Raw genomic sequence first — 10,287 nt, 5'->3', positions numbered from 1 at the left:
AATGGGAAGGTTCAGTCCACTGCTCTCTAGTGACCCCTGCTGGCCAGGCGATCAGGCGCCACTAGATTGCAGAGCTGCATATCAAAGGTCATCCTCTGACTCCACTCTATGCAAGCTTAGCTGTTGTCTATGCTGTGTAAAGAAGCAGCTGGCAGCACCACACATTTCAGAGGAGAACTATGGATATCTACACTGTCACGAATTGGCCATGGAGTTCGGACATGAACACTGCTGTGTTTGCAGATGTGTTTTGGCCATTCCAAATTGAGATGGGAATTTGATGAAAAATATACTGCATATATATATATATATATATATATATATATATATATATATATATATATATATATATATCAAATGCTATGGTTACACCTCAAGAATGGAGATGCAGGGTGACCTTTCTCACAGTCATCATTAAATGACAGTGCCTTCAGAAGGAATTTTTTTCACATTAGAATATCATGCTTTGATAGGGTTGTAACCATGCTGTGTGTGGAAGTTAAGGCTATATTTACATCTCGTCAGATTATTACTTTTAACACATTTTATGCAGTTCATTTCATCATTCTCTCAGCATCTGTTTATGTTCTTGGAATGAATGTAAGGCCATGTGAGAAACAAATTGACCAGAACAGAAAAACAACATACCGTATACATAAAAAAGACCTCAACTAAAGAGTGGCATTGTGAATGAAGTAAAATATAGGCCTTTACAAAAGACTGAAATGGGCAAAACAAACAAGTACAAAAACATGAATACAAGGTAATAGGGACTGTATCAATACAGAGGTCACAATATGCCACATACGTCTCCTTCAGCGATAAGAACAGACCACAACAAAGAAAATAAGAAGTGGACATTTGTAGAAATGGCAGTTAGAGTGGATGCATGGTTATGATGTATTCAGGTTGATTGATAGGGTTATAGTCTGTCTCAATCTGTTCTTCTGCTGTGGAAAACAAGGTGACATGGTATATTCTCATTGAGGAGAGCTCAATACCTCTTGTAAGGCTTGATTAAATTCACTTTTGGAATTTCATTGGTCCCGCATTTCGCCGGCATCTTGTGCATCAAAGGACATAAAATCACCATGCCAGCACGGGTTAATTTATCACCTTCAACCACACTTCCATCCAGCAGAACGAGGCCATGTAAAGTAAACTAAGTTAAGCAACAGTCAAGCACACACAGTAAAATATCCAGTGTTCATTCAACACTAACAGAGTAGTCTGTACACTCTTTACTCTGTAAGTCAGGGGTCACCAACCCTGTTTCACTCCAACCTCAGCACAGCTCATTCAACAGCTAAAGATCCTGTTGAGCTGCGAATTAGTAGAATCAGGTAGGTGTGCCAAATTTGGGTTGCAATGAAAACCTAAAGGATGGTACATCTCCCTTAACAGGGTTGGTGACCATTGCTGTAAGTGTTGATTTAACACTGGACATTCGACTGTGCAGTTACATTAGTAGATCCAGATGGATAAAAATTATGAGGAGGAATCTTTACTTAGTGAATAAGAAGGCTCATAATATTGTAACCCCTTTAGCCCATTCAGTTATGATTAATTTCTCGTAGTAAAACATGCAGCCTTGGTAAAGGATTTATCAGAGAAATCTGGTGTATGTTATTGATTTACCTGAATTCTTTATTCTGTCAACTCATAAACAAATAGCTAGCAAGGTGCGAAGTTTGCATTTGGAATACTTATTGGGGCCAAAAAAATGAAAACCTGAAAAGGTTTGTCATTGCATTGTCATTGCAAATGAGCCATATCGCCCGCCTGCGAGAACATCAGTCTTGTTATTAGGACAGCTCTGTGTCTCTGAACAGCAGCCTGTATCCACTGTTTAATCTCTTAAGTGCTGCAGTGCAGCGAGCTCTCTGGCTGCAGGCTCCTGGAAAATAATATTAATAAAGTCATCTTCTAAATCGGTCACACTTCAAATGCTCCCCGTCCCTGTTTGATCAGCAGGGCCGTCCGGTCTAGCTCTAAATTCGAAGCCGATGAAGCAATTACAGACAATCTCCGCGGTGATAGTCTCCATTCAGGGTGCTTTTTTTTCTTTTTAAGGAGGACTCAGCAGTCACACACTCCTTCATCTGTGACTGCTCTGGAGAGTCCCACTGAGGATGCTCTTACCAGAGAAACGCTGCCTTCAGAACCTCTGACATCAAGGCCCAGCGAGAAACACACGGAGACAACAGTGTAGCTTCCATAGGCCACCTTATTTCCAGTTATCCTAACCAATTAGCAGCCCATCTTTCTGCTATTGCCTGAGTTTAAGACTTCAGGTCTTGCGCTTTTTCGCTGCTGAAGAGCAAAAGTCAAGCAATTTCTACTAATGACGATGGAGGTTACCACCGGCTGATTCCTATTTATAGAATACACTGTGGAATTTAAGAAAACATTTTAGAATGCCGCCAGTTCCCTGCATTGGTGTGCAAATATGCAAAGTAGAAGCTTAAATCCAGCTCTAGTAATCAAGATGGGAGGTATAGGATTTAGATCCACCATGTCAGGGAAGAGTCAGGCTGCTATGAGACCATTTACATTTACACACCACAGCTATAAAACAATAACTGTCAAAGTATCAAAACGATCATGACCTCCCTTAGCAGTAGCATTTCAGATCAGCAGATACAGTTTTAGTGTCATATTTTTATAGAATATGTAATGCTGTTTTGACAAATCAGAAGTTTTATCAGAGACAAAGCATTCCTCATTCTAGAATAATAAAATGTCTGAGCTTATTAACATCAAGCTTATTTTGGGTGAGGATTTACCATTATATATGCATACATAATCACATAATCACATACATATATGGTGAGGAGAGATTCAAATATGGTTACCTTTTGGTGCCAGCTCATCATGAGACCTCATCCAGAACCTACCACGCCAACGGTCAATGATGGTGGTGGGAGCAGTAGTTTTGTGGAGCAGTCTTTAAATGTTGACTGATGTTTGGGGAAGACAATAACAATAGCCAGTAAAAGTCTCATTCAGCCTCAGCTGTGTCTGAATTCACAGGGGACAATATCTCATGTACCTTCGATAAACATATTTCTTATGACTGTGTCCCAGTTTCTGGGGATCCTCTAATGCGCACACATTAATATTAATTACTCATTAGTCTTGGCTTAGGTGAATGCTTGAATGCCATCCTCCATGCTTATTTCGATGATATTCCCATTCAAACTTTACAGAGACAATACATCTCACTTTCAACATACCACCTGAGACATGGAGATTGTTACAGGTAAACATGCATCAGTGTATAACAAAAGCGTAACCTATTAAAATAATAATACTGCTCAGTGAGAAACATGCAGCGATTCAGTCAAACAATGAGACACATAATTACACCATGTTCTGGAAGTGGCTATTTCAGTGTGGTAGGGTTGTTCTTCCATCCCACAGGGTTTTCACTCACAGTTGGTGGGCGGGTCAGAGTTCTGATTAAATCTGAACTCCACTCGGAAGTTGTCAAGCTTTTCCGAGACTCCTGTCAGATCCTGTGCGTTCATGATGAAGAAATGTTCCAATTTTACACTTTGCAGGACCTTCTGAACCACTGATTGAAGTGTTTTCTGGCTGCCGGGAATGTGAATTACTCAAGTTAACTTCACAGGCCGAGATCCGCGAAACCCGGAAATCACAAGATTAGTTTTGTGTGATGCCAAATTAATTCCCATGTCTCAGCAAATATTAATGGAATTATATTTCAGAATAAAGATCGTCAGGAAAGTTCTGTATTTGTATCTGGACATTATGAGGTGTGTTGTTGCCTGCACCATTAAATGTGTATTATCACTTTAATGTAGGCAAATAATGCAGCATAATTTGCTGTGGCATTCACAGTGAGCAGACTTAATTGCAGAATTACAAGAGAAAACTTTAAGCAATGGAGGCTTTTAGCTTCCGTTGTAAAAGTCAATGAACACAATAAAATAAGAGATTTTTTTTCTCCTTTGCAAATGTCACTAGTGGTAGTCACTGCACCCATATTTTCGCCTGATCCTGGGGGCCTGCCTAAAACAGTAATTATCTGCAACTGAGTGACTGACTGACCTACTCACCTTAGATATCAAATCAAAAAATATCTCCAATAGCTTCACAGCTCAGAAAGTCTATTTTTAGATTGATAGCTAATGTCGGTAGCGATATTGCAATTATAAACCAAAAGATGGCTTGATACTCTTAGCCTACCAGCAGGCCAGTGTTTCTGTTATCTCATAAGGCATTCATTTGGCTGTTCCTATTGGAAAATTGGTGAGTACATATTCCAGTCATCCAAAAAGTCATCATTATCGGCTAGTTGAAAAGGAGAGTAGCTATCCAGTGATTGAAAGTGTGATGGGCTTGGTAAAAAAAGAAAAAGATTTGTTGAAAACCACCAACAGGAGTGGTGTTGTTTAAATCTGCACAAATATTTGGTATAATATAAGGTACATTTTCTATTTTTTAATGACAGAAAATCTGAATCAAGCTCCTAATTTAGGTCAAGGTCTCAATGACCCTCAATGGGGAGGAAGTGTCTTCTGGAACCTGTGGGAAAACAAGGGCCCAGCCCAGTTATGGCCAGAAAGCTGCATGCCTCACTTACTGGGAGAGATGTTTACGCTTGGTAGTATGGTCTGGCTCAACCAAGCTTACCTAGTCCTATTTCACAAAGCTTCCAAAAATACTTCTATATTAGAGTGCCAGATTTGTGATCTGGCACTGTCGGGAAATATGGGCCACTGCAGGGTCTACAGATGAATGATAATGTTATAAACGTATCTGTGACAGATTCATAAGTCACTGTTCGTTCTGTGCTATAGAATGTTTTAGAATATAACTCCAACCCTCTGAGAGGGTAAAATACAGACTGCGTAGCACATATAAATAAGTAATTATGGATTGTGTGTAGGCACTTACCTGTAGCGAATACGAATTTAAAGATCCGCTGAGACCTGACCTGTGTTATGCAGCAGTTTTAAATTGCACTGTGTAAATTCTCAAAACAAGAAAAGCCTCTGCTTCCAAGCACCTGCCTGAGGTCCTCATTGAAAAGCATGTAAAGCAGCTCCAATCAGCTGTTATATTATTTTTACTGCTGAAAATGTAATCGCCGAGTACAGCTCTCAGAGTCCATCTTTCAACTTAGCCTCTACCAAACAGTAGTAAATAGCAATCAGATATGTCACAGTTTTTTTATTTGACAGTGGGAATATGAGAAGAAACTGATTTTATGCCTCTGTTAACCACACCCACCATAAAAGGTCTCCTTCATGCTGTTGTTATTGTTGTTGTTTTGCTGTTGTTGCTGATGTGTTTCTGTTATTGTTGTTCTGCTGTTGCCCAATCACTATGTATTATTTGTTATTATCTTGTTTCTGTTCAGTGTGTTGAGACTTATGTGCAATGCACGTTAAATAAATGATGACTTGCAACTGTTACAATGGCATCTCTCCCATGATGCTGGTGAGGAAAACATTTATTTTACAGTTATTTAGCTGACACTTTTATCCAAAGCGACTTACAGTTGATTAGACTAAGCGGGAGACAGTCCCCGCCTGGTGTAATATTGGGCTCAACAGCTATGCCAATCTTATCATAGATACACCAGGGATTGCATGACCAACCGTGCGGGTCCCAGTTGTGTGCCTTAACCACTAGGATACAGGCTGCCCAAGGTATATAATTACAGTCTAGTATAATCATATTCTGTATTGATTCAGCAGTTCCTCCCGACCAACTATCTCAGGCTTTTCTTGACAATCTCAAAGCGTTCTTCTCTGGGTCTGAGTACAGGAAAAGCGTGTTTCCTGGGGGTGGGGGGAGGGGGCTTGGGGCTGCACTGAACTGTGTAGGTGCATTGAGCGTGTCGGCAAACACTCCTCAATTTCCACACGCTGTCTGGTTCCTCACCTTCCAACACCACTCTATTCGATCCGTAGCCATGTTCAAAGCCGCACAGATCCCTCTAAGAACGACTCACAATTCACTACCATTCTGATACACACCAGAGCCTCCCACATCAGATGGCATGAGCTCGTGTAACGGGCACCATATCTGGAGAACCTGAACACACCTGATTATCAACGTGCAATCTGAAAAAACATCGGATTTAGTTCATTTCTCAGTTTGTCTAGCCACCATTAACTTTCTAAACTGAGAGAAGACCCCTGTCTGTAGTCAATTACTGAAATGTTTTATTTCATTGCACATATTTCCTTTTTTTATATGGCAAAGACCATTGATTTTTATCATTTTACTTCTGTGAATCCATTCTTCATTTTATCCAAGCAAGTAGGTTTTAGTAGTGGCACAGAACACTGTTGACCAGCAGAGCAAGCATATGGAGTATGCATCTCCCTACCCTGGCATCAAGAAGGCCAGATGCTCCTTTTATAATTAATTCATTATTAATACCAAGTTGATACAGAACCTTGAAACCGCCAAAACATATTTTCATAAAATTTGTTAAGAAATAATTGATATTGACACGGCTACCTTGAGAGTTCAAGAGAGGTGGTACCTCTCATGAAAACAATAGCAAAACATATTTTTCAACAAAACATATGTTTATAATGAAAAAGGGACTTTCATTTTTAGTGATCATTAAAAAAAACCTTTGTCCCCAGCTCCTGCTATCTGTCGTACATTTTAATCATCGCTATATCTCACCTTTTCCTTTTCCTGATTAAATTTTAAGCTTTTACAGCTTTTTCCACCTCAGGTGAAGCCAGTTATATGCAATCAGGCATATACCATTAAATATATAAAGCGTCATTAAAGGCACTCTGAATTAGTGCATGGAATTGTGCATCAATTCAAAAGAGCCATAGAGGCGGGTAATGAATCAGTCGACAAGATGGGCAGTATATCGCCACTTTTACTGTGGCCATTTGGCAAGCCTATAACAGTACAGAAGAGCTGGAATCTCAAATTCCAGTAGAATTTGAAGGTGGGGGGTGGTGGGGTGATCAGAAAAAGGCAATGTTGTAGCAACAAGGCCACCATTAATAACAGCTGTGGAGGTCTAGGGCCTTGTCTTGGCCTTGGTTATCTCCTGCATGCAGAACACAAACCGCACTTCTTATTAAAGCGCAGCCTTGGCACGAAGATCGAAAAGCCAGCAGTGTCGCCGGACTGGCCCCCCTGGCAGGTGCCTAAGCCTGACCGCTAAACCGCCGCTCACATGGAGAAGCACGGCGGCTAATTACACGCGCTGCACAGGGGCCTACGCGAGCAGAAGAGACAGCTGTGCGGCTACAGTTAAGTGTGGTGCCCGCGCGTGTGCCTGATTAAAACACCGAGCTTATCATCGCGTTCCCCCGCTCCAGCACTTAGAGCAGCTCTCCCCGGAGAACCCTGCACTAAACACGGATGTAATTGTCATTACCATCTCTCGCCAGACGAGGAGAAGCGCACAGAGTACATGCCTGTCGACTCCCCTCCTCTACACAGGCACGGGCTGTCCGAATCGTTCTCCCGCTCGCCGTGGAACGAGCGCACAAGCCCATTAAAGAGAAAAGCTGACGACATTACGCCTTCCCCATTTAGACCTCCCCTTGGCCACCGTCCAAGAGAAGGCATTATTAGGGCCTCCTTCTGATTATCCAGCAGTGCTGGGGTGACAGAACAATAAACTCCCCTACTCTTTTTACGAGGAAATCCTTGGAGGATTAGTCCCACTATAATGTACTTCTTTATGTGACTGTCTCCTCATTTTGATTATTTAATGCCAAGTTTCAACATCTCCAAACCGCCCCCCCCTCCTCCCAACCTCCCCCAGCCGCTCCCCCTCATGAGCTTGTCTTATCTCACACTCACAAGCCCCTCCACACCGTGTCTCTTGAGCCCCCCCGCAGACGGACGGTCAAATTTGCAAAAGTTGCAGAAAAAGAAAAGAGGAGGGAACGCCTGAATTAATAAAGATGGGGCGATGCGTGGCATCCGGGGAGCTGATTATAGACGTGTTCTTTGTGCCGGAACATTCCTCTCACCTCCAAACAAACCTTCCTAGCCTGCAGCAGCCTGAATATTTGAAAGGATCGCCAGGAGGAAGATAGCAGAGCCGCAGATTCTCAGAGCGGCGTCACACACGCCGCCGGTGATACCAAACACAAAAGCAGAAGAAAACAAAAGCGCCCCTAAGCCAGGTGCAAAATGAGCAGCCATAATTCAAGCGTTTAAGAACCTCGAGATAGATTTATAAAGTCGGTCAGAACACGTGCGGCTCCGAGAAAAGTTGAGAGTTTTTTCCATGATACATTTTTGTCTTTATTTAATAAAGAAATAAAACGTGAGCTCTGCGGTGGTGGTTTCCTCTTCAGTATGGGGTCAGGAAAGCGTGCCTGCAGAGAAAGGCCATTGCAGTCGCTTACACTGCAAAACTCAGGCTGTAAAACAACAAGAACAAAGATAAAAACATCTGTTGCTGAGCCTGTTCACCCATTTCATGCAAAGAAACCCATTCAGTCTGATTGGATCTTCGGATTTCATCCACCAAGAGAAAATGATATTCAAATCGTTTAAATACACAGAGTTTGGAGCTGCATCTTCTTTCCTTTCTGCTTAGGCACAAAAGCACATTCAGTGCTCATGATGGGGTCAAGTTTAAGATCACTGCCTGTAACAGAAACGATGCAACAGTGCAGGAGCACTGGCAAAATAGTCTGCCTCGTTGTGAATTGCTATTTTAAACCTTCCTTGCTTCAGTATTAATTGAAGTCGAACAGAGACCGATAAATATAATCCGTCCCACAGTAAATAGTACTGCAAGTGAACATTTTACCATAGCTACATTATTTGCATTGCAGTGCTTTACTAAGCTGGGAATATCTACAGTAAGAAGGTAACTGAATCTAACTGTAGATAATAATTACAGCTATTCACTGTACAGTATGTGCTCACAATTCAGTTGCTTCATTGTAAATACTGCTTTTGTCCCTTCCGTTCTTATCTGAAAACAGCATGGGGTCCAATATAATACCTATATAACCTGAACAGGTTCTTCAAGAACCTGCAATCCAAAGTTAATACCCTGTCGCATCGCACTGAATGTATGAGGCTAACCTGCTAGTTACAATCAGCAAGTCAGTAGGACATGGAGGGCCCTCTTTCAGAACAATTATTCGTGTTCCAATGCAGCATTAGGACCAGTGTTATCTAGGACATGTTCACTTTGGGATATGACTTTCAAAATCCCATGGCACTTATCGAAAAGGGTAAGGGCCCTAAAACTAAACATCTGCGCCATATTTCTAATGTGACTCAATTTCGTGATGTAGTTATCCCGTGTTCCAATTACATGATTCAATCCTAGCATCTCCATCACAGCTGCTTACGAGGAACATTTGGGAGAAATATGGCTGCCCTATACTATCCTCACACTGTGCATCGGCAATGGTTCAACTGAATTGCTTTCTCGCTGCCGATCTCTCAGGAACCTTTGAAAAGAGTTGCTTTATGAATGCAAGCCATTACCAAGAACAGGTGGTTTCATAAGCAGCGATCTCAACCTACCGCCTGAGTGCACCGCCACGAAAATAGCGCAGCGTTATTATTTATGACTCCCACTTCCAAAGACTTAAATTGGTGAGCCGTCGAAAACTGTTAGGAGTTCCAATAAATCTGTGATAACCGTTTGCAAGAGTTTCGAAACTTTGGTGTAATGCTTTTTCATTTCTGAACCCTGTCGCACCGTGTTGTGTAAAAGTTTGTGAGTTTTAACTTACCGGCCCACTGCAAACCCTGCCAGCATGAAATGACTTACAGTAAAGCCACCATCTCGGACCAAATAAAGAAAAAGTAAATAGTCTCTCTCTGTATATGCTTCACCTCTCTTATGTAAAACAAGGTTTACTGGCTGTATGTGCTCAGCATTAGGAAATGGCTGAACTAGATTTAAGGATTTTCACAATGCGTTAAAATCCATAGTTTTTGGGAGCCAAGCAGCAATGCTGCATAGGCTCACAGTGTTCCTACCTTTTCATATTATTCATAATCTTTTTCTTCTGGCTAGGGTGTCGATGGCAGCCCCTAGAACCGTATGGTAAAAAGTTTTGAAATTTGGTACACTAATTGGGGACAGTCCCAGGATAATTTTCACTAAGATTCATGTTGCAACCCCGAGTGCTCTAGCACCACAAATAGGTCAGATTTATGCATGCAAGTCTTGAGCCATATGTCCGATTTTCAGATGGATTCCTATGCACTTTTATGCACTGCCAAATTACTAAAATGTAAAATGTAAATGATTCCTTGGATCAAGCCGAGTTCAATTCCCTTACG

The sequence above is a fragment of the Conger conger genome, chromosome 2, assembly GCF_963514075.1.
Source record: "Conger conger chromosome 2, fConCon1.1, whole genome shotgun sequence".
Taxonomy (NCBI): domain Eukaryota; kingdom Metazoa; phylum Chordata; class Actinopteri; order Anguilliformes; family Congridae; genus Conger; species Conger conger.
The sequence above is the reverse complement of the archived record's forward strand: the minus strand, read 5'-3'. Positions refer to the sequence as shown.